The sequence below is a fragment of the Leiobunum rupestre genome, chromosome 8, assembly GCF_980474605.1.
Source record: "Leiobunum rupestre chromosome 8, qqLeiRupe1.1.hap1, whole genome shotgun sequence".
Lineage (NCBI taxonomy): Eukaryota > Metazoa > Arthropoda > Arachnida > Opiliones > Sclerosomatidae > Leiobunum > Leiobunum rupestre.
In genome coordinates this window covers 10,687,222-10,712,054 of record NC_143391.1, presented here as the reverse complement: position 1 = coordinate 10,712,054, position 24,833 = coordinate 10,687,222, and the positions used below count along the sequence as shown (strand labels likewise).

The 24,833-nt window shown below is 37.9% G+C and overlaps 1 protein-coding gene across 3 annotated transcripts in view; it reads left to right on the top strand.

Moving 5' to 3' along the window:
• Positions 1-24,833, top strand: part of LOC149932366 (cell adhesion molecule Dscam1-like) — a 105,107-nt gene that overhangs the window by 51,068 nt on the left and 29,206 nt on the right. The gene's annotated exons all lie outside the window — the stretch shown is intronic.

Genomic DNA, 24,833 nt, shown 5'->3' with positions numbered 1-24,833 from the left:
AAAGTTATTTTCTTCATGAAAGGCTTGAAGTCGATATTCCTGGTCACTAATATTAAAAAAATAAATCTGTTTCAGTCTGAATGGCAGACTTTACTAAGCTTATTATAATGTTCGTAATAATTTCGATTTTATATTTATATTTTTAATCGTATCACGTTTTCTGGAAGTAAGCAACCAATTACCTTACATCGATATAATTAATTAGTGGGGTAAACGGTTCTCATTTTTCAAGAACGCAAGTTATTTTTAAGGGCTATTCCCAGCATCAGCCCCCAAAAGGACCTTCAGTTGATAGACTATCCCTTACGGTATCAAATTGCTTTACTAAATTTTATCCAAAATTGGGCCGATTTAAATTGAGACCTTAGTTGAAAATTTCTATCCAAAATTTGTTATATTTGATGGAGTTAGAATGTACTGAAATTCAACTTTCTTCAGTTTTGGTCATACCCAAGGCTCGTAAAATCGTGGAGGCACTTTTTTGGTGCTTAAATTGTTTTATTCCCGATGGAATCCAAAATTTGGACATTGAGTAAAAACAGTTTCCTAACCAATATTTGGGAAAGTGGTATATTTATCGTTACAATGTATTAAAATTTAACTTTCTTCTGAATTGGTCAAAATGTTTAGGTCCCAACAGAATAGTTGTTTCTATAAAATAAAATGAATAAAAGGTAAAAAATAAAATGTTGCCTCTTACGCCTACAGTAGCGAGGAATAAAGGTTTTTCTAGTGCGCGTGCGAAGAATATACTAATGAAGCCTTGTTTTGTGACGTAAGAGCAACATATTCTATTTTTTTACTTTTTATTCAGTTTATTTTATAAAAACATCTATTGGATTCCAGTGGGATCGAAATTTAGACATTGGATCTAGACACTTTAGTTAGGACTATTTGGGAAATGGTAAATTTACCGTTAAAATGTATTGAAATTCAACTTTCTCACGATTTGGTAAAAAGTGTTTGGTCCAAACAGAATTGGATGCGTCTTGATTCGAGATGGATATAAATTGGCATATTGAGTCAAGTCAGTTTCTTAAGGGATAAAAGGGAAAATGTTATATTTATCGGTACAATATATTGTTAGAAGTTCTTCGGGATGATTAAATGTAGCGAAAGTTTAAGAGAGAGAATGTGGCAAGGTTACGGTGTGTTTTTTTTTCAAATCTTAGAGCGGTGTCTTTGTGGAATTGAAGGGGGTGAGAAGAGGGCCACAGGATTCTTGCCATAACTAAGCCGCCAAGCTGGAAGGAGAATGCTCTCATTCTCTCTCTCGCTTTATGTCGCTGGTCCCGAGAGACGCACTGTTGTATCGTGTTGTGTTGATGGAAAAGGTGGTGGCGTTGTGTCTTCGGGGGACGGAAGCCCAGATACTTTTGTGACTCTTTAATTGCTTAAACCTCTCCCCCCCCCCGCTATATTTAGTCAGCGGAGTTAAATTTAATTAGACCCGCGAGGGCTTCCCTTTTCTCTTCGTCTTCCAAAATTTCGTTTTATCGCTCTTGTCAATTTGTAGCCCTCGAGATTTTTAACATCCAGACATCCTTGCTTTCACTTTCGATGTTATAACGTCATTTAAAAAGGGGAACGCTAAGTTTTACCAAATATCCGCTCGCGTTGCTTTTAAATTTAATTACCTTGAATTACCTTCCTTTAAATGCTCTAAAATATTTATTCAAGTTGCGGTGTCAAATTGACACTAGTGCTCGGCAGTCGATTAATTTTTATCCATGAATAAAATAAGCTCGGTGATATTTAAATAATATATATTTAAATAACCAATAGTTGAATAAAAATTGTAAAATGTTTAACTAATCGAAAGTGAATAAGCCTATTATTTAAATAAAACAAACAATTATTTAAATAAATGCCACTTTTATTCAAATAAATGCTTGGTTGCGTAAAAAACATAATGAAATAAGTTAAAATGATATTCTTTTTACCAACGTTTTTTAAAGAAATCGGAAAATTTGTGGAATAATGAATAAACAATCCCGAGCACTAATTGATACCACGCTATAAAATGAGTGCCATTTCATTTTAATATGAATACATATCGAGATGCATATCCCCGGAGCCATTCGCTGGCAAGCCACCATGGTTACAACGCGAGTTATGCAGAATAACGATCGAAACTGCACTAGGATTAGTGAATATTTTAAATTTAGAGATGGATCTGTGATATAGAACAGGATTTTAGTCTAGACTTCTACAATCTATACCATGTGTGAATTTGCGCATCAATTTAAGTAACCGAATTCAATCCGAAAGTCGATAAATTTGAAACCTGTTGCCGACTAACTTTAATCAGGAAGACAACCGTTTATATTCAGAAAGTCATTCCAGACCGAGCAGAATATCAGCCCAGTTTGAACCAAAATATTTTAAGTCAAAAAATCTGAAATTAACAATTTGTATTTCAAAATTCCATCACAGTGGTGCAACACAAAATTGTTTTTAAGGACAAGAATTAATCCAAATATTCTAACTGATATATCGCCCTGTTGAGGTTCGTCGTAGTTTTTCATAATCCGATTTGGAATTCAAGCACAAAAATAGCCTTCTTTAAAGTAATTCTTCTGTTGTATATTGCTTCTGCGCGAAGAAATACAGTTTAGAGATAAAGTACGGTCAAAATCTTTTAGGTTCATATGTTCCGTCTTTAAGGTATATGTTATCTCTGAGGTTTTATGTTCCGTCTTTTAGGTATATGTTATCTCTGAGGTTCTCATGTGCCGTCTTTTAGGTATATGTTATCTCAGAGGCTATCATGTTCCGTCTTTAAGGTATATGTTATCTCTGAGGTTCTTATGTTCCGTCTTTAAGGTATATGTTCTGACTGAGGTTCTTATGTTCTGTCTTTTAGGTATATGTTATCTCTGAGGTTCTTGTGTCCTGTCATTAAGGTATATGTTATCTCTGAGGTTCCTCTGTTCCGTCTTTAAGGTATATGTTATCTGTGAGGTTCTCGTGTTCTGTCTTTAAGGTTTTTTTTTATATTATCTCTACGGTCTATAGTATCTCTATGGTCTACAGTATCTCTATGGTCTATAGTATCTCTATGGTCTATAGTATCTCTATGGTCTATAGTATCTCTATGGTCTATAGTATATCTATGGTCTATAGTATCTCTATGGTCTATAGTATCTCTATGGCCTATAGTATCTCTATGGTCTATAGTATCTCTATGGTCTCTAGTATCTCTATGGTCTCTAGTATCTCTATGGTCTATAGTATCTCTATGGTCTATAGTATCTCTATGGTCTATAGTATCTCTATGGTCTATAGTATCTCTATGGTATCTAGTATCTTTATGGTATCTAGTATCTTTATGGTATCTAGTATCTCTATGGTCTATAGTATCTCTATGGTCTATATTATCTCTATGGTCTATAGTATCTCTATGGTCTATAGTATCTCTATGGTCTATAGTATCTCTATGGTCTATATAGTATCTCTATGGTCTATAGTATCTCCATGGTTTATATTATCTCTGCGGCTTACGCAATATCTCCATTTTATATGATTTCAAAATTAATATAAACTCAGAATTTTTTATGATCTCTAGGGTTTTCTATTTATCTCAATATGTGGATTAAGTCTTAGACTTGTAGAAAAAATAACCACAAAAATAAATTTTATACCACATACATACTGTACATATATTATTTGATATGTTTAGGTAATTCGGTGTATTTTGTTTGACTTCATTCTGATATCCGTATTACGTATGAAATCAGGCGGGGAATAAGGCCGGATTAAGCGGATTTTCTCAGGACTATTTCAGTCGTTAATTACATGCTCTGAAAAGTGGTGTTGCCAAACTGACGTTTTTACAATTGCATTTTGCTGAAGTGACTGCGAAATACACTAATAAACCTTTCAGCGATGGGATTAATTTTATAACTAGATTAGTTTGATACAAAGTGGAGAACTTCGCATTTATAAATGATAAACTTCATCCCTTTGTCTTTACAATCTCGTTCAAAATCAGCTTGTAGTCGTTCACAATATCTTCGAATCATCAAGTTTGCAGAGACTGTGAACAAATTGAAAATCCTGAACCGAAACTTGGGGTACTCTACTCTGCGAGCCTTTAGAATCAGAAATATGGCCTTTGGCTAGTATACGACGACTGAAAGGCTCACAAGTCGGTCAGCAGCCAAATCGTAAATACCAGCACGATAAATAACCGCAACAAGAACAACAGACATGCTTTGAAAGCTTATACGAAGTTGTAGCAATTATGAGCCATATAAAAATGGTATATTCCCATTGCGCCGAATCCCATTCGACCGAATTCCCATTAGACCGAATTCCGCCAATGTTTTTGATGACATTAGCCCAAAGGCGGGTTTTGTATTTTTCTAATCGACCGACGCAATATTCACAATTGAGCGACCGCAAAAATAAATAGTTTTTCTTTCTACTCCTTTTGATTTTTTATGGAAGTGTTTTAATATATTTTTAAGTCTGTTAGGTTGGGTTAGGTTAGGTTAGGTAACACTGCATGTTGTTCTGACAGATGCTGAAACGGATAAAACCAAATCCTAAACCCGAAGAAGTGCGGGTTTTTCGGTCGAATGGGACAATCCCATTAGATCGAATCTTAAATCCGCCAAAGTGCGGCTTTTTCGGTCGAATGGGATTGTGTTCGGTCGAATGGGATTCGGCGCAATGGAACAGATTCTATAAAAATAATTATAATAAAATTATGATATTTATAATTAATTATTTAATGTTTCGTGGAATTTTTTGTTAATTGGATAAGGTACTTACTGCGCCCGTTATTTTTTTGGCATAAAGTCAAGGCAACAAGCATTTTAAAGTTATTCAGAAATCAACTGCAGCACCACTAAGTTTATTTGAAACGAAATAAGCTTTGCCGTTATTCTAGGTTCACGGATCAGCCTATTAAGAAAGGTCGAAGACTTTTAATTTCCGACCAAACAAATCAAAATTTAGTTCGTGCTGTGGTAGCTTCAGAGCGATAGGTTAACTTGTAAACGTACGAATTTTTGGAACATTTTATGCCACCAGATGGGGTTAGAGCTCCTTCAACCCACTCCGCCATCCCACTCAGAAATATAAGTTTCCTAGTCATAGAGAAGCGATCCCCCGCAACAACCTAAGAGAAATCACGGTTGGCTTTCACTATTGAGGCAAATGTTAAACATGTGTCTAGGCGTATGATTTGAATTAAATAACAAAAGTTTGCTATTTAAAACATTTAATTTGAAAACGCTTAATACATACTACCTATAACCCGTGAAGCAAGTTTTACTAATGAAATATAGATTTATCAAAGAACTCTCGTTCGATCAGATGAGCCGATTTACATTGAAATATTAAAAAACTTCGTTAAGTAAATCAGAGGTATAATTTCTAGATCGGGTTTTTGGTCTAAAATAATCCTTAAAAACGGAACAACATATATTTTATAGTAGAAACTTAAAGGGCGTTTAGGTTATACAACTTTTAAAAGCCAATTAGTTTAAACACCAAATGTGTTCAACTAATTGGCAGTTAATTAAGCAGTATGAAGAGCAAACTTTGATAAACTTTTTGGCGCACGAACACGAAACTGTAGGTAACTGATTTTTAGGTGTTCAATATTTTGGAGATATCCAACTATTTGAAGCTCAACCAATGAAATTAAGCTTCTCCGTAATGTCACTATCACGTGAACTTTGAAACCTTGGTGCTGGCAGACAAATAGTTTTGACAGCATAAACCCAATTTCTTAATTTCATGCAGGAAATAGTATAGCAGACCATAAAAAAATACAAATTATCCCTTTGGAGGAACCCAAGTTGTGGATAATTGTCGTGCTATCGCGACGCTAAAAAATTTGAGATTAAGCCATTTTTGATGAACTTTTTTTTAGGATATGAGCAACTAATTGACACCAACAAAATTTAGAAATTTAAACAGTTGGCATAGTTTTTCTCACGGCGGACCTCTCAAGCCATTTGATTACGTGACTTAATTTAGTTTATAAAATATTCAAACAGTTATAAAAAACTAAAACCTTTTGGGACTGTGTTTTGCTCAAAAGTTGGAGATCGTCAGATCAAAATTTCTAACTACCAAAAGAATTGAAATCATTAAAGAAAGCTAGCTTATATCATCGCCGTTAAAACAATACCACGTATCTTTTCGGTGGCCTTTTTGAGAAAAATGGATTTTTTAATTTTGCAGGGACTTGTGAAATCGCGTTATAGGTTTTTACTTGTGAGTTAATTTTATAGTTAAATAATTTCTTTTCAATATTGAATTTATGAGGATTTTAATTTAAAAATATTTTGCTAAAGGGGAATTTTTTCCGTCATGAAGTGAGAAAGGAGCTGAAAATATGCAAGATACGTGCTTTTGCGCGAAATGCGTTGTGAATATCAAAGATACGTTTAAATGTTTTATCGATTTAAAAAAAAAATCCAATTGCAACCTATTAATGTTTTTAATGTTATATACGTAAATTGGGGTGTAGAATCTAAATATGTCAATTTGTACAAAACCACGTATCTCAAGTTACGTGGTTTTGTTTTAACGGCGACGATATGCGGTTTTTAATGAACCTTGAAAAAACTATCACAAAACAGGAAACCATTCTTGGTAAGTCTATAACTTTTGATTTCAAAACTAAAAAAACTGCCCTTAATTCCAGTAAAGTTAAGAGACTAATTAAGCTGCTTTTCTTAATTAAAATTAATAGACCTAGGCGTTTAACAAGAGCGAAACCTTTCTTCTTCGTACTCTGAGTACCAACTATTCGGATTAACATAGAGAAAACAGTAAAAATAAACGTTATTCGGTCACGATTTATAGCCACAGCCAACAGCACAAACATTTACTATTTAAATTAATTATATGGATTTAAACAGCCCGGCAATAGTCAAAAAGTAGTGTTACCAAGAGGCCACTTTTTTCATAAAAGCCAGACTATTTATTTTAGAATAATAACGCGTGGTGCATAACTATTAATATTTTATGGAAACATCTAGTACATTTATAAATATATTTTATTATATTTTATTTTATTACTTTATAAATACACCAATATCTTATATTGCTTTATAATATTAGTTTTCTCAGAGAAAATAGCCCGTGTTTTAAAATTTGCACGGATGGTAAATAATACTAATTAATTTTATATTTACTTCTGATATTATATTTCTTTATATAATACAGAAGTATATAGCTTATAAATAAATATTACCCATTGAAAACTGCTTACGTCTACTCTAATACACGTTTACGAGGGGTTTAATAACCTGTTATTATACACGCATACGTCTAGAGGTCGGCGTTTGGATAAGAATTAATCACTTTATCTTTTTTTATCCACAACCGACCATTATCCGAAAAATAAAATTATTTTTTGCATGTTAAATCCTTTTCTATCCGTGGATAACATCTATAAATATACAGTTAACCGCAATGTTTATGGTTAATCGATATTTTGGCAGTTAATTTATCTGTTTGGCCCACCTCTACATACGTCTGATAATATTCCACAGTATGTCGCACTGCTCTCTAACTCTGCCATAAAAAGTGTTTTCCTTCTAACTTTTGTTAAAACGCAGTCACAATCCTTTAATCTACAGTAAATGGCTCTGGAAACTCACTGATTTTGCCTTTTTTTCAGAACTTAGTCTTATTTTTTATCTGGGAACTTTTTTTTATTAAAAATACAATTAAATTAAATTAAAAGAAAGAACGACTAATTTGGTATTTCCATAAAATTAAAAATAAAAGTAACGAAGAATAAAAACGTTTTTTTAAAGTTTATTAAAATGCGAGGTTTTTAACGAATTTAGCGCAGCTTTTTATTTTCTTACAGAAGCGATTATAAACGTAGCAACGGTTCATAATTTTACGTCATCTTGTTTCTTAACTGTTCCTAGTTTTTCCTGCTGTTTTGAATAGTTTAGATTAGGCTTAGGTTTAGGTTAGGCTAAATTATTTTACTAATGTATATTAAGGTCATTGGTTTGATAAACTACTTTGATTTGCTAGATGATATTGGCTAATGAAAATTGGGAACCGTTGTTACATTTAGTCACACGTCTTTATATTAACTACCACCTTAAACGAAAGGTTAATCAGCGATTACCGTCAAACCCAGAACACTAATACTTTGATAAATATAATAAAACGATCCTTAGGAAAAGACGGATACGATAAAACCATTTCCGCTACTTAAATTATAAATATCGATAATTCAAACTTAGATACGCTTGAAATCCTATAAATCTTAGAAAACAGAAAAAAAAGTCGTTGCTATCCCACAACGGAACTGTTTCATATTTATGTGTTTTATAAATTTTTATTTTTATATCTTTGGGGCTTATGCTATGGTGTACGTTTTATATGAGCTCTAAAACTGATAATCCTTGAATTTATATGATCTCTGATGTTATCCATCGGTTCTATGATCTTTGCGGCTTATACGATCTTCGGGGTTGTCTCTGAGACTTATGTGATCTCTTTGTTTAATATGATTTTTAAATGAATACATATTCTGAATTAATATGCTGTATTTCACTCTATGATCTCTAAGTTTACCTCAGGGGCTTATGTGATCTCTGCTTTTTCTATGATTTATGTTGTTCTATGATCTGTATGTTTATCTCTGAGACTTAAGTGATCTGTTCGTTTCGTATGATTTTTAAGTGAATTTACCACCTGAAGTAATTTGATATCTGTCATTCTATGAACTCTAGGGTTATCTCTACGGCTTATGCGATTTCTCGATTTTTTATCGAACTTAGTTACAAAGGAATTGCATCATGGTCATTGCTACTTGGATTTATTTCCATTTTATTAATCAGTTTTAACGTGATCAATGTCAGATCCAAAATGAAACTTGTTTAAAATTCGATTATTAGTAGCTAATAAGAATAAAATTGGCGCGGTTCGGGTCAACGTATAGTACTCGATGGAGGGCGTCCAATTATTGAGCGTTTTTACGGAATTTAGGCGAAGCGAATTACATCTTAGCATAGTAAAGTGGCGTGCCGCGAGGTATTAGAGTGCCGGTATCTCAGTCTCTTCGGGGTTCTTAGTGAGATCTGTGGCAACACCTGCTTGCAGGTGCTTTTAAAACGCGTATAGACGAGCGATTATTATAGAACTACGCCCTGCGAGCGAGAAGCCCTCTTTCAGATCCGCTGACAGTGATGGATTCGACGGAGGCCCGAAATGTTTGGACTTGTCCCGAGATATTCTCTCGACCGGCAAAGCTTTTGATGTCCTAAGACGTTCTCTCCTCTTCCTTTCGGCCGTCCGATTCTCCGAAAGAAGAAAAGCGAGCGACGCGGGGGTTTCCTCGGCGACTTAAAGTGGGCGGACGGATGGTAATCCCCTCAACACTTGTCAACCTCAAAGATAAAAGGGGTTTTAAAATATCTTCTCCACTAACCTCAGAAACTTTTCTCTATCTCTTTCCGCGAACCTCTTCTCTATTTTCTCGCGGCGTCCCCTTTTGCTAAGTCGTTTTCTCTTTCTCTCCGATGAATAGAATATGAAATGAGAACGGAAGAAATTAGGCTTAATGAACACGCTCCGAAGTTTCCATTGTGCCAGAACCATCGTTTCCTTAGGATGTCCTAAACATTGTCCCTTACATCGCGTATACCGTTTCTATTTACGGAATAAATTTCGTCCTCCATCTCAATTTGAGACAGGCAATCGCGTATTTAGGAAACCGTGTATGTTTTAAAATGTTTGGAAGACGCGTTTTAATTCTCCCCTCTTCCAACAGTCCTATTGCCGACGTGTTGACCCTGATAGATTGGACGAAAGTAACGCAAACTGTACCACTCCGTCAACCTTCGCGTGATCGTCTCGTTTTCCGTTTTTGGGGCTATTTCTCCGTATTCGGGAGCTTCCTTTCGCGGTATTTTGGCGCTGGTCTTCGTTGGAGAGAAAACGGCAGCGGTATAAAACTAGACGCTCACTGCTCTTTGTAACGTCTCCGTCTTACCTTTCACAAGCCTTTGCTTCGTAACTGAGACAATGCCTTGTGGAAGGCAGGACGGATACGAGACGGAGAGCCAGTGGGCGCCTAGCCTATAGGACCACTATACGCGAACTTCTTATAAAAGTTTCTGTCTGGATGGCATCCCCGCAGCGTTGGCCGGCCGATTCTTTTCCTCTTTTTGGTGGTGAGACGGGCGCGTTTATTGGAGCATTTTTCGGGTTGGGGTGGGGGGGGGGGACTTCTCTCTGTTTGGCTCGACTGGTCCCGGCTTCATCCGGAGCGAATAAGTCACGAAAAAGAGAGAAAGCTAAAGGGTGGGATATGGCCGTACCGTGTTGACGGAGAATCTTTGTTAAAAGGAGGTCTTCCGCCCTTTTTGTGAATTCCCATTCTTTTTAGCGGGCCATATAGGCTCCTGGAGGAGGACGAGGACGCGGAGAGAGGTCGAAGTTAGCCGTCTAGAACGAAGAATTGGCCTGGAACGAACCCTCGGGTTCCCGCGTGGCTCCGATGCCGAGTAGCTTTTAAGCTTCGAAGAACAGCGAAGGGCGTATGAAGTGGCGGTGGCTACTAGTACTAGTCCCGATCGTCGATGGGCGTCAACCCGTGTAGCGACTATCAAACAGCGAACGGGACGGAACGGAACATTCGTTCTTTTCTAGCATTTGAATAATTACCGACCATTTTTACTGGACTCTCGCCAAATTCGGCTGGAAATCTCGGTGATTCATATATTTTTTTTTTTTCCTATTCCGCGTTAGTGGACCGTCATCCTTACAGACGTTGGCCCTCCTCCTAACATCCCGTAATTGTCCATTAATCCAACGTATACCGGTGTTGTATTAAATTTAAAATGATAAAGCGAATGAATTATATTTGAAAATGACCATTTTAAACGCGGTGTCCCACGTAGGTCTATCTCCGGATTTCTTAATGACGGTTCATTACCCACTTTGGACGAAATATAAACGTAATAATATTTCGTTTCAAAGTGTCTCTCTTTTCCGTTAATGGCATATTTCTAACCGTTTTCAAAGATCAAGGACTAGGGCCGTTTGCTTAATTTAAAAGCTTTGGGGGGAGGGCAGCGGTCTCGCTCTTACTAAATCATATAATCCATTTTTGGCTTAAGCATGATATTCAATAGAATCGCCAGCCATTGATTCGCGTATTTATCCAGTTTTATATTTTTCACGTTTTATAAAGGAACTCCACTTCACTATTGCCCATGCATTTGCATCAAAAATAATATATCAAATATTACTTAATAAGAACGGACCAAACGGGGAGTACATTTTTAATTGGGAGCATTCAATTTCGATTCACGTTGAAAGGGAAGGATCTTGTTAGGTTTCGCGGAAGGTGGGTGTGCTAACGACCACCTTCTTCTTTTGAATCGTATATATTCTTGAAACATTTTTGACTGAATTCACTTTAAAAGCGCTCGTGACAGGACTTACTGGTTTTTTGCAAGGCCTTTCACTACAGTTTAACGGAAAACTTTGATTTATAATTATTTCCAGTGACGCTACGATCTCTTGTGATTCGGCGCTTTTAAATCGAGGTTAAATGTTAATTTATTTAAAAAACCTCGTGAAGTACTATTAATATAAATAATACCGCTTAATGTATAATTAATTTTATTTATCTTAGCTGAATTTAGGTCTTATTACAATTTATTAAATGCCTACTTTTAAAATATTTGCGTTTCGATAATTTATTCTACCTGAAGTTGGACTCGAATTTTTCCAAAGATTAGATTTACAATTTATACCGCATTGTTTTTAAAAAACGTATAAAGCTTAGACAAAAATTAAATTTTCATAATTTAGCGCGAATCTAAAAAGCTCTTCTTAAAATAAATTAAAGCACATTTCACTATGGTAAAAACGGCAAAAGCGTTGACAAAAAAATTGTATTAGGCTTAAGGGCTGGTTTTTACTAGGGGAAAAACGCCACGACGGCCAACGTCGACGCAAAAACCAATTGTATTAGGCATAAGGGCTGGTTTTCACTAGGGGAAAAACGCCACGACGGCCAACATCGACGCAAAAACCAATTGTATTAGGCTTAAGGGCTGGTTTTTACTAGGGGAAAAACGCCACGACGGCCAACGTCGACGCAAAAACCAATTGTATTAGGCTTAAGGGCTGGTTTTCACTAGGGGAAAAACACCACGACGGCAAACGTCGACGCAAAAACCAATTGTATTAGGCTTAAGGGCTGATTTTCACTAGGGGAAAAACGCCACGACGGCGAGCGTCGAGGCAAACATTTATTAGACCTTAGGGTTGGTTTTCACAATGGTAAAATCGCAAAATATTGTATTCACCCTAATGTGTTTTTTTTTGCGCCAACGCTCGCCATAGTGGCGTTTTTCCCCGAGTGAAAACCAGCCATAAGAATCGTTATAAACTCGAAGTATACGCAGCCAAACCAGCTTCCGTGGTGATATAAAAGACTCTTCAGGTTTTTCCACTATACCCAGGTAAAATATGAGCTCCATATACTAACTTTCTAATCTCCAATTTTCTTTAAGTGTAATACAAAACGTTACGCGTGTTTCCGATAGGGGACTTGGCGTCTGCAGCCCCGATATCTCGTTATTTTTATTTCTCACACCCGCCGCTCGCACTTCGATAAGCGATAACGGCAAAAAGTAGAGAGGTAGAGAATATGGAGAAGGGAAAAGCTAAGAGTTTCGGAGGCTGGAGGAGATGTGGAAGCGGGTGGAAAGGAGACAGCGGCGGCCCCTTTCGTGGCAGCGTCATAAATATTCAATAAGAACCAATTTGGGAACGCGAGGAGCTTGCTAGACAAAAAAGAGAGAGGCCCCGAGAAGAAAGGCGAAATCTTTTATCGGAATTTCTTTTATTTGGCGAATTATTATTAGCTAGTGGGAATTCCCGCTTCGACATGGCCGTTGAGAGGAGTTCTCGGCTGATGGCTTATAGTTTATACGGATATTTGGCCGAAATAGAAGTCTTTTCTGGACACTGGAATGAATCTTGGCGGAGGTCCAAGATGAGGATGGAAGATGCCGAGGGGTCGGACGGAGATGGAGAGAAAAAGCTACGGGAGTAAATTGCCAAGCATCTAAGGCGGCCGGGGATGAGAGTGAGAGCGTATTGCGGCCTCCCAAATCCATAAAGGAAACAGCTTCTTGTAGACCCCCCTCCCGCGTGCCATCTCTCTTTTCTTCCTTCCATTTCTTTCCTCTCTCTCTCCATCCGCTCTGTCGCGAACGGCTTATAGTCGGGGGTAGGGTTTTTCACCCCCTCTCCTTGTGAAGGTAAAAAATGCAGAGTTCGCACCTTTTTCTCGCGTGGTTTTTCCGCTTTATTCAAATGAAATCTCTCTCCCGTTTTTCTCGCAGCATCATTTTGTTCTCTCCAGAATCGATCATCCCCGCAGCGTTTCAGCTATTTTTTATACGCGCCGAGAATCTTCCCAAACATTCTTATTTTTTATATTATTATTTTTTTTCTAAATCCTCGTTTGACGCTTTTTATCTTTATGCATTTTTGCCGCTCTTCGCGCTAGATTTTTATCGGATTATTATTAAATCGTTTTAAATTCGAATTTTAGTTTAGGAATGTTTTGAAGTGGGGAAAAATTTAAACGTTTTGTGAACGAACCATTTACTTTGTTTATCTTAAAGTTTAAAATTAAAACACTGTGTTCATTGCTATTGCCGTAGCTATAGCGTTTCATTATAAATTTATACGTACACTCTAACTTTAAAATTATATTTGGGCAAGCTAACGTTTACAAATTTAATTTAAGTAATTTTAATTAAATTTAATTAATTTGCATTTGTATATTATTTACGATTAAAATCAGTGTTAATTTATTTATATAGGACGTATTGGGAGCTAGTTAATTTCCCTAATTAATTAAGGAAATTATACCTAAAGAGGTAGTAGCTTTATATTAGCATAAGCCTATCATAAGGTCCACATAAGGTATAGGTAAAATTTTTGACGATCACATACCCGTTATTAAGAGGTACGTATTCAAAATGTGCACCTCCTATAGTCGTTATGTTCTCAACTACACTCTAAGAAATTGGGGTGTTGATTGAACTTGATTGAAACCGTTTTAACACTATTTGTACACTTTTTCATGAGTCGAAATTTGACACTGCTAGGGGCGTTTTATTACACAAATCAAACCCCGTATTAACACCTTCAAGATCTTTGTCTTAAAAATACGGTGTAAAAATTAGATTTAAAACTCCTTTTCCACACTATTTAAACACTGTTTTATCATTCTTTGTTTGTGACACAAAATATTTCCAATAACCGTGTAATAACACACCTTTAAATAGTCATTTTGCAACTTGTAAGCTTTAAATCACACCTTTAAAGGTGTGAATACACCCATTTCAAGAGTAAAATCACACCCGTGAAGGAGTTAAAAGTAACCTTTCGAGTTGTAAATAAGACTTTAAAGGTGTAAAATCAGACTTTTAAAGGTGTAAAATCAGACTTTTAAAGGTGTAAAATCAGACTTTTAAAGGTGTAAAATCAGACTTTTAAAGGTGTAAATTCACTTGGTAAGAGATAAATAACACCTATAAAGGTGTTAAAATGCCTTTTTGAAAGGTACATTCCACCTACAAGAGCTTAATAACAATTTTAATGGTGTTACTATGTCATTTTCGTAGTGTTCCTAAAACCTTTAATTAGTTAAAAAACCATAGAAAAAAGTGTTGCAGTTTACAGCACGACAAACCGGGCGCAGCGGTAAAATTATGCAGACAATTTCCAAAAACGTTAAGTATAACTAAAGCAACGCCACAACGAACATGCTTTGCCTAAGACGTAATTTTAACTGCTTAAAAGATAAATAATGCCCGGGTGTTTTATACCGAAAACCAAGCGTGACAAAAAGTATACTTATCTGCTAAAAAAACAGAAGGACAGAGAGATAAAATATGCATAAAAAACTACTGATTATTGATAGCTTAAGAACAAAAAATGCCTTCATCTCATTTTTCTTAAGTGATCACCCTCGATGAAAATATTACTTAAGGCGTAATGGCTGATCGTCTCGGACCAGGTCTGTTGTATAGAATTCACGGATGTTGATACGCTTTGCGCGATGGTGAAATTCGGGGTTATGGATCATTTCATTGGCCCAGGCGTTGTAGATTTAATATTGTTATTTAACTATTAAAAATGGCGTATTAACACTTTTAAAGGTGTGATTTCACTCTTAATAAAGGGATTATTAACACTTTTAAAGGTATGATTTAACTCTAACAAAAGGGCGTATTAACACTTTTAAAGGTGTGATTTCACTCTAACAAAAGGGCGTATTAACACTTTAAAAGGTGTGATTTAACTCTTAATAAAGGGCGTATTAACACTTTTAAAGGTGTTATTTCACTCTAACAAAAGGGCGTATTAACACTTTTAAAGGTGTGATTTAACTCTAACAAAAGGTCGTATTAACACTTTTAAAGGTGTGATTTCACTCTAACAAAAGGACGTATTAACACTTTTAAAGGTGTGATTTCACTCTAACAAAAGGGCGTATTAACACTTTTAAAGGTGTGATTTCACTCTAACAAAAGGGCGTATTAACACTTTTAAAGGTGTGATTTCACTCTTAATAAAGGGCGTATTAACACTTTTAAAGGTGTGATTTCAACCTTATCAAATTGAGTGGAAATGGTGTAGAACGGTGTGAAATGAATCCCAATTTCTTGGAATGTTTATCTTATTTAAACATTTGTATAGTGTTGTCACACTCTTTTTACACCTTTAAAAAGTTGCTCCGTTTTGGAAGTGTTAAAACGGTGTGAACGAGGTGTAACACTTTCTTAACACCTTTTAAACACCCCTATTTCTTAGAGTGTTGACATTTCCACAAATGAATTTCGCGCGTTGCATGATGAATGTGCGGAAGGCGTGCGCGAACGTTTTTAAACTTGGAACCACGCGGGAGAAACTCCGCCGCCAGCTCTTAGCACCTTAGCCAAGGCTTATTCACAATTTTATCACTCTCAAACTTAAAATTAACACTCATCGTTGCAAAATGATTCATCAGAACCTAAAACTGGCTTTTAGATATAAGATAACTTGTTTCTGAAGGTATTAATTTTCCAAATGTGAGATTTAGACGCGTCTTGTGTGGCATTTATCAACCCGAGCGTGGCTGCTCTACCAAGTAAGATAATATTTTAGATGTAGAAATTTTGAAAACAAAGATGGCGCTACTGCCCTATCGTCGTACGTTAATTTTCTTATCTCCAGGACAACGCCGTTAACATGGGCTCCTATGGTAGACCTTATGATAGGCTTATGATATTAGGCATACATATTTCCACTTTCCTTGTAAAGCTAAAAATTCCGTATTTCGTTGAAATGTAAAAATCACATTGAAGTGAAAGTTAACGACGTTTCGCACTTACGTCAGAGCTTATATACTTTTAAACCAACGATATTTATATCAAATAAAACCGAATAACATATAGAGTGTCGCGAGATTTTTTTGGAAATTCGAAGGAGGCCATTGCCCAATAATAATCGTTTGTGTGGAAATTGGACAACAGCACACACCACGGCTGCTATATTTAGTTACCATTGATTGGACCGCGGAAGGAGTAAAGGGGGGGGGGCGGAATAAATCCCTTTCCATTCTATCTATGATGTAATAGAACGCGTACATCGAGAGAAAATTCTAGGCTGGGAAGAAGGTCCAAGAGAGTGTTGGGAGGGGCAAGGCTGAGTGCGGCCCCGAGCCTCTCGGATGATTTACTTTATATTATCATTCGATTGTCGGCCGTTCGCGCCATTCAATAAGAGAAGACACAATCTGCGTCCGATTGGTGTCGCTATCATCTCGCTTCTTTTTGCCAGAAAACGTCCACCCTTTTTCTCTCAGCATCCTCATCCGCAGCCTCTTCCCTCTTTTTTTCTTCCGTAGTCAGAGACACTCCGAGGCTGGGCCTGGCTTCTTTGTCGGGGCCCCTGACGGAGGTGTGATGGGAGGCTGCACGAGAAATCATTAGGCGGCGGGAATGAAAATTGGTGAAAAGAGAGAAATCGATTTCCACGCGGCAGAGGGCGACATAATCCGACTCTTGTTTGGAGGCGTGAAGCTCCTCTCTTTATCCTCTTCTTTTGTCCGACTTGTCACGAGCGTTCTCTTTCTCTCTTTCCTAAAAGTCCTAAACGAACACGTTCGTCCCTCCGTACCTTTTCCCTCTACTACCAACGTCCTCGTGCCACGCGCTCCGGCTCTGGCCGCGAGAACATTTTCTGTCTCGTACTTTAACTTTCTCTTTTCCGAAACTCTCGAGCGTTAATTGAATAGAAAAGAAGAAGAAGAATTTTTCCGGTTGAGACATCGTCATAAACCGGCTTAAAAGGGAAGGAAAAGGGGAGCGGAGAAGATGTAGAAAACTTTTACATCTTTTGATTGTCTAGAGCGCGCACGGTTTTCGTTCCACTCAAAGACCAAAAGTATCGCGTCTACGAAATAATGTAACGAACGTTTCGAAGAAAATTTTTGTCTTTCTTTTTTTCTGATAATAATACCGCGTCGTTTTTAGGATTATTTTTTCTAACTTTTACTTTCTTGTCGCGCTCGGCACTTGAAAAGGAAAGGTTTTCGTCCTAGCGGAAAATAAAAGGGTGTTAACGATGTTCCTTCTTTTGTTAGTTTTAATTAGTACCGCTGGGAAACATTTGCACGCTCCGCTGACTTTCGGGTTTCTTTTTCATTTTTATGATCCGGATTAGGTTTAGTTATACCCGGAGACACGAAGGGGTAACTCGCTATTTAATATAACGTTGAAATTTCTAGTACCATCGCGTCGACTTTGGTACCGGGTTACTTTGTAGAAGTCATTGAAGCTTTCTCTAAAAACCCATTCCGTAACGCGTATCCCTGTAGCGCATTTCGTCTTAACATCCAGGAGTGAACCGCGTTACCATATCACGAACGCGAAGAATCCTTTCAAGTCCGAACGTGTCTTTGAAAGGTCAAATGGAAACCGTAACGAATAGACGTTTCTCGTCTACGTTACGAAATAGCGACGACCGATATTGAAGTGAGGCTTAAATAAACGTTAATGAAAGCTTACAAATACAGACTGCGAACAAACACTCGAGCACGTTTACTTTCATTCCCATCGTCGCTGCCTCGTCTAGCGTGTTATAGTAATAATGAAGCTGCCCATCCCCCCTTCCCAGGTCATTTACTTTTTGTTATGTCTAAAGTCTCGTATCTTTACGCGTATCTCCCCGGGGAGTATAGGCTGTTTTAATTTGGTATTTCGCGACGATCGAAACTATAGCGACATAAAGTAGTAATTGGACGTCGGCGGGCGTGTGGGAAATGGAACATTCTATTCCCCGTTTTCTTGGCTCGTTTTTTCCTATCCCGGGGCTCCTGTTCCCGAGAAGAGGGGAGGAGGACGCCCGGATGGGGGCCGCCAAATCCCAAGAGCTAATTAATTTTGAAGGGTGAGAGTACTTTTATCGGGACGATTAGAAATGGTTTTTAGAAAGAGTGGGCGCGATCCGGAAAGCGGGAATCTAATTTGCCAATCCCCTGACTGCAGCGAGCCGAAATCGCGACTGCAGGCAGCTCCGCTTTTCCTTATTGCGACGTATATACCGTACCGTCCTGCCTTCTTACCTCTTCGCGATAGTGAAATCGAGCGCGCCAGAGTCCACGCATTGACTGATACCGAAGATCCCGCCTTTGGATACGCTTCAGTCGCGTTCGATCGCGATTCCAAACCGCTCCAAGTTCCAGTTGGTTTGAGCACCTGGTTCTAAGGCTTCGAAAACCTAATTCCTTCACATTTTTTTTTTACCGCGTACATTCACGCTTCAACTTCTGAACTGGACTGGTTTTTTCTTCCAATAGCCTCGGGTCTAATATATTCCTAGAAATCGAGGAAAAATGTAGTTAAAATTACAATTTACTTCGCCATTTTTGAACGAATTTCCAATAGCGGTTGGTTTTACCTTATCCAATTAAGGTCTAAAGAGGAGGATGGGCTGTTGAAAATAAAAGAAAGGCGAGCTAAATATTTTTGCTGAGAGAGACGTATAATTAAGTTTTCTTTAACGACTCGGGAATGGAGGGTAAAACGGGCTACAAAACCTCTTGGATTTATCTGCGGTGTATACCGGTGTCGGGAAGGGGTGGCCGACAAACAAATAGCGACTGGGACCTTCGTAATGGAGCTGACCACACGCTGGGCTGTACGCTTGTTGGGGGCGAGGGCGGAGGACCAAGATGAGAGGGATGGTTTAATATCTTTTCTCGCGGTCTCTCCTTTTAATGCCCTCGTAAAAAAGGATGTTTTTGTGGAAACGTAATTGAAGAAATGCCGGTGGCGCGCGCGCGCTATGCCGACGACGCCCTCGACAAATCTTGCCTCCTTCTTATATTTCTTTCCGGAAGGGTCCGACTATACTCGCGGCGGGTGCTTTAGTCACTCGTCCGTTGATGGCGATACGGTGGTGATGGGTAAAGTCTTCGGGGCCCCGTGGAAGGGTTGATGTTGGAAGATGGGGGCGACGCTGGCAGCGGAAAAGAAGATGGAGAGACGAGATGGAAAGGGGAGAGGAGTGGGGAGAAACGGAAAACGCTTTTGCTGGCATGGAAATGGATTTCTGTTTTTGTCGCCCTCTATTAATAACTCGACGCCCAAACACCTCCAGTTATAGGTATGTACAGTATACGGACCTCCCACGCCTTCACTGGCCCGTACTATATTTTGGGCTCTTTCTTATTAATAATATATTGGTGAACTTTGGCCCAACTATCCCGGCTAGTCGCCTTCTAATAACATCAACAAGACTGTTTTGACGGGCTAACCTGAACGGATCCACTTGCCGCGGACCCCGGCGTTCAAATTGATCTTCTTAATGAATTTTTCGCCCTAGTTTACCTAACCTTTAGCAACATCTGCGACCCTTTCTGCTATAGTTTTACGAAAAATAAGCGAACTACTTTGTTTAATATTGACAAATTTTTATTAACTGGATAAAGTTTTGTTTTGATCGTAAAAGCACTTATGATAATATGTTTTTACGTAATATGTAAGAAAAACAGATATAACTCTTCGTTAAAAGATAAAAAATATAATTAAACATTATTTAACTACATATGTGTCGTAGTAACTTTTTCATTTTTGCCAAAATACGAGATTTTAATTTACATTAGTCTGCTCCGACCAATTTGGCTGCTTTAATGGAAGCGTCTAGCGATAACTCAAACACGGAAGGGAACAATTTAATGATTATTATTAGTTTTCCAAAGACTGAACATTAATGGTTTTATTTACATTGAAAACAATAATTATTATATCATTGGAGAGGGTAATACGTTTTGCTTAGCAGTTTATCTGAATTATTGTTTATGGGATAGTATTTCCAACTAAGATGGAGAATTACCCGTTGAGGTTTAAGGTTTTATTTTGGCCCTTGAAAGACACCCTTTTGAATTCCCGCTTTCAATGGCCAAAATGTATCCATGAAACGGATTCACCGAAACAAGTTGCTAAGCTTTCGAATACGCGAGGCTTAAACTCTTTAGAGGTATAATTTTTAACCACATTTGCTTCGTAATTTAAAATAATAATTCTAAAGTTTCGGGAAATTAGAAAAATTGTATCAATTATTTCATTTTCTTCCTCGGATGGTGAAGATGAACTTAAAAATTCCATTAGCATGTCAAGTTTTAAAATGTTCCCCGAGATTGTACTTTTACGAATTATTCGATTGAACATTTTAGGGTACACTCTGACGTCATCTTCGAAATTCAATTTGTACCTTTTGCCCTTCGCTGTATGCCCCGGATAAACGAATAATTTTCGCCTACTGTTATATCTCATCGACGAAAATTGGGGGCTGGAATTTTTACAGTTAGGTACAATTAACTACTAACTAATTGGTGAGAAAATGCCACCAATGGTTATTTAATTATGATTATAGTACCGTTAAATTAAAAAAAAATCAAAGTTGGCGTTTGCTATGTTTTGTTATGAGACAGTCAAGCTGTAGCCGAAAAATAGTCCAAGCGCCTGTAGAAGTGTTCCACACGCAATACACCGGTGTTCAGGGCAAAGTTAATTTACACGATCCTATAAGTCAGCGGTTATTGAAAACGATACTTTAATGCCGCGTACCCTTTCTAATTGTTTTGAACTTGGAAAAACGATATATCTGGTACGAGTCTAAAGTAAACGTCCGCCTATCTATCAATCAATCAGGGAAATACGTCCAATAAAAGGCCTACAGTTCCCGTGATCAGGGTGACACGAAGCGGATATGGAAAGATATCCCGGCGTCCGATTTTGGCCGTCTTATTCTTGACAAGCGACGAAAATCGCCAATTGATCTTCATTTTGGGATTTACTTTTTGGGGCCGTAGCTTTTCGGTCTTTCGGGAATCGAGTGGGTGGAGGGAGAGGGGATGGGAATTTGGGATCGTGTCGGAAGACTCATCCATCAAGAAGGTGGCGCGGTGTTGACGTCATCATCATCACCGTCGACGTATCTTTGGTCATTCTATCCCGGGCCTCTCTCGCCCTCTCTATCTCGACATTCTGACGTAACAAGAAAGCGGGCATGGCCATTTTGCTCCCGAAGTCGTTGCAATTTCTACCTTTCCGACTTCCCGGAGCGCAGTCAGCGGAAAACGCGACTAGCATTCGTCAAACGTCCCAGAATGTCTCTCCGTTCGTCTGGATACGCGATAAATCCCCGGGCACACAGCGAATCCGTATACGTATATCGAACGCCGCATCGATACGAACCACGTCCGTACGTTTACGAAATTGCGACGAACGGCCGTAGCTTATCTCCCGACAGACTCTCTACGGAACTTGTAAGATTGACTATAAATTTCCATTTTTACCAAATCCGTCCCGTCCCTAAGCTAAAGCTTACTTCTTCGTTTTAGCCCCCGGATCGGCTTTCTCGTATATAGTCTCGGGGTATACGCGGCTCCGTAGGCTAGACTCATCTCGATACCCCGGAGGAGAAGCCGGAGGACCTTGATAGAGCGGGATAACTTTTGAAAGAGGTCGTAGTGTATCGGGCGTCTCGGGAAATATTCGATAAAAGGAAAAAAAAGGAACAGGGCCAAATGCGCGCGTTAAAGCAGCCCAGGCCGGGAATAGCGGGAGGAAGGGGACATAAAAGAAAGAGAAAGGTGGCCGAGATAAAGATTAGATAATATTTTCCCGCCTATACACCCTCAACGTATCCGTTTCACCTTCTTTCAGGGGTATTTCCCCCCGAAGGTTTGGAAGCTTTTCCGCGTTATCCTTTCCTCTCATTTTCCTATCCGCTATCTCCCCCCCCCCCCGCACGTCGTCTATCTCTCTCCACCCCCCGCGTTTTTTCCCTCTTTTTACACGTAACGGAGACACGTGATGATAGAAGAGTTGGCGTCCCTTGAAAGGGTTTCTTTTGATATCGCGTCCTCCAGCCTCTTCTCCCGCGAATATCCTTTAAAACTTGCACTCTTCGGCTACTCTACTCTCCGCTCTTGCCATCGCTATCTTTTATTCTCGTCATCATTTTGGCGGATCACAAAGGATTCACCTTCGCTTATCTCTCTATCGCGTCTTTCCTCGATTTTAATAAGGATTCGATCTCAATAAGAGCGTCGCTGAAGTTGGTACTCGGCCTCGAAAATGTAGTTGTAGTTTGCCGTCGTGTTCGATTTGATCACTTGTTTGTCCTTCGATGGAGAAATGACCATCACGGTTTTCCCAAATGCGTTGTTTTTCCTCTATCGAAGTTCAAAAGCATCTTAGCGCAATATTAGGTTAAGCCGTCAAAAAATTTTGAAAGTGTAAAATATGATTAAATCATTTTAAATGGTCTTTATATCATACTAGGTTTTGTACTGTGACGATTTCTTTGGGTGTAAAAATATTTGACACGTAAATCATAGACGAGTAGGCATTTTCCGTCTAGGTTTATTTTTTTAACTTGATTTCACTCAAATTTTAGTTGAGTAAACAGTTGAAGATATAGTGTAGAATTCTTATTGTAAATCAGTTTTACCTAAAACTGGAGGGGTACAGGACATTTAATCAGCTAGGCTAATACCCTATCCCTATGTCTAGTTAAAGTTTGTGTATTTATTCTTTGTTCATGGTTGCCAAAATTCGGGAAAAACAGTGATGGTTCAGGGAATTTTAAAATTGCCCTGAAAGGTCAGGGAAAAGGTTAGGGAATTTTAATTTATCTTGAAACTTTTATAATGGTGATTTAGTTGTAATTTTAATATAGTTTTGTGTTAATTTCTGTGATTATTATAAAGCTCTTTTTAGCGTTCTGATCATTTTTAATTTTATTTCCCTTTTTAACAAAATATAAGCTGATATAAATTCATTATTTAGTGATTAAAGTAACAAAAAATATCTAATTTTTCGTCTTTAAAAAATCATGCAAACGCCAAGGAAAGGGCATCGCACTTCTTCTATGGAATTTGGCTTTCGACAGATTTTTTTCAAATTGAAACATGTTGTTAAGCTTGATCAAAGGAGCAAAATTGTCCATTGCCATTTTTCCCTAGCTTCTATAGTTTGTCCTGTATCAGCGGTCAAAAGTGGACGAAACTTAGCATAGTCTATTTGTTAAAAGAAGTCACGGCCCATAGGTTAGCCCTCTACGTTCGCCCGTCGCTAGTCCGGGCTCACTATCAAAAGAGTTTTCTTGCCAAGATTTTTACACCTCTACTTCATTATTATTTCTTTTCTCGCAACTTATTATTCGATGAATTTTATGAGCAATAATAAAATAAAATAAAACATAACATAAAAGAAATACTTAGGAAATCAGAATATATATGATTAACCGTTTCGTTGAATCCCACATTCAACACTCGCTGATAGGATAGAAACAGTCACTCCACAACAGATCAAACACTTATTTATCGATACAGTCACATAGTCAGTCATAGTCACGGTCACACGACAGTTAAAACTCAATTTATTTATTATTTACTGTGTTCGTTTATCTTGCGATCAGAACGAAACCAAATCCGACGCTCTGTTTTGGTAGCACCCCGAATCTTGGTAAGAAAACTCTTTTGATAGTGAGCCCGGACTAGCGAACGGGCGAACGTAGAGGGCTAACCTATGGGCCGTGACTTCTTTTAACAAATAGACTATGCTAAGTTTTGTCCACTTTTGACCGCTGATACAGGACAAACTATAGGAGCTAGGGAAAAATGGCAATGGACAATTTTGCTCCTTTGATCAAGCTTAACAACATGTTTCAATTTGAAAAAAATCTGTCGAAAGCCAAATCCCATAGAAGAAGCGCGATGTCCTTTGCAAAAAAATCGTAAGGAAAAATATAAATATTAAAAAAAAAGTCAGGGAAAATTTATGAAAGTCAGGAAATTTAAATCTGAAAACATTGGGGCAACTTTATTTTTAATTACATTATTGAAAAAGTAAGATATTGTTTGTTGCCGGTTTCAAAGTGTCCTTTTGATTTATCTCCATGATTCAAACCTTCTAAGAAGAATTGCGGATAATGTAACGCAAATATTAGTAAGGGAATATTGCAAATAGACCGCTTCCGCTTCTGTTAAAAGTAAAGCAATATCTCGTTTAACCTTCAATTTGGTTTCGCGTTATTGAGTTTGTCGGCATTACGCGGTGGATATGGGCTTTGCCAACCTACTATCGTTTTACTGTATAAACAAAACCGTCGGAGCGATGGCCGTTCGAATATTAAACCGCGTTTGACAACCCACGTTCTGTCCCCTTTCTACTGGATATATCCAGCCTGAAGCCCCGTCTTACGCCAGAAACGTTTTTTTTTTTAGAAAATAGGTGGACGTTTTT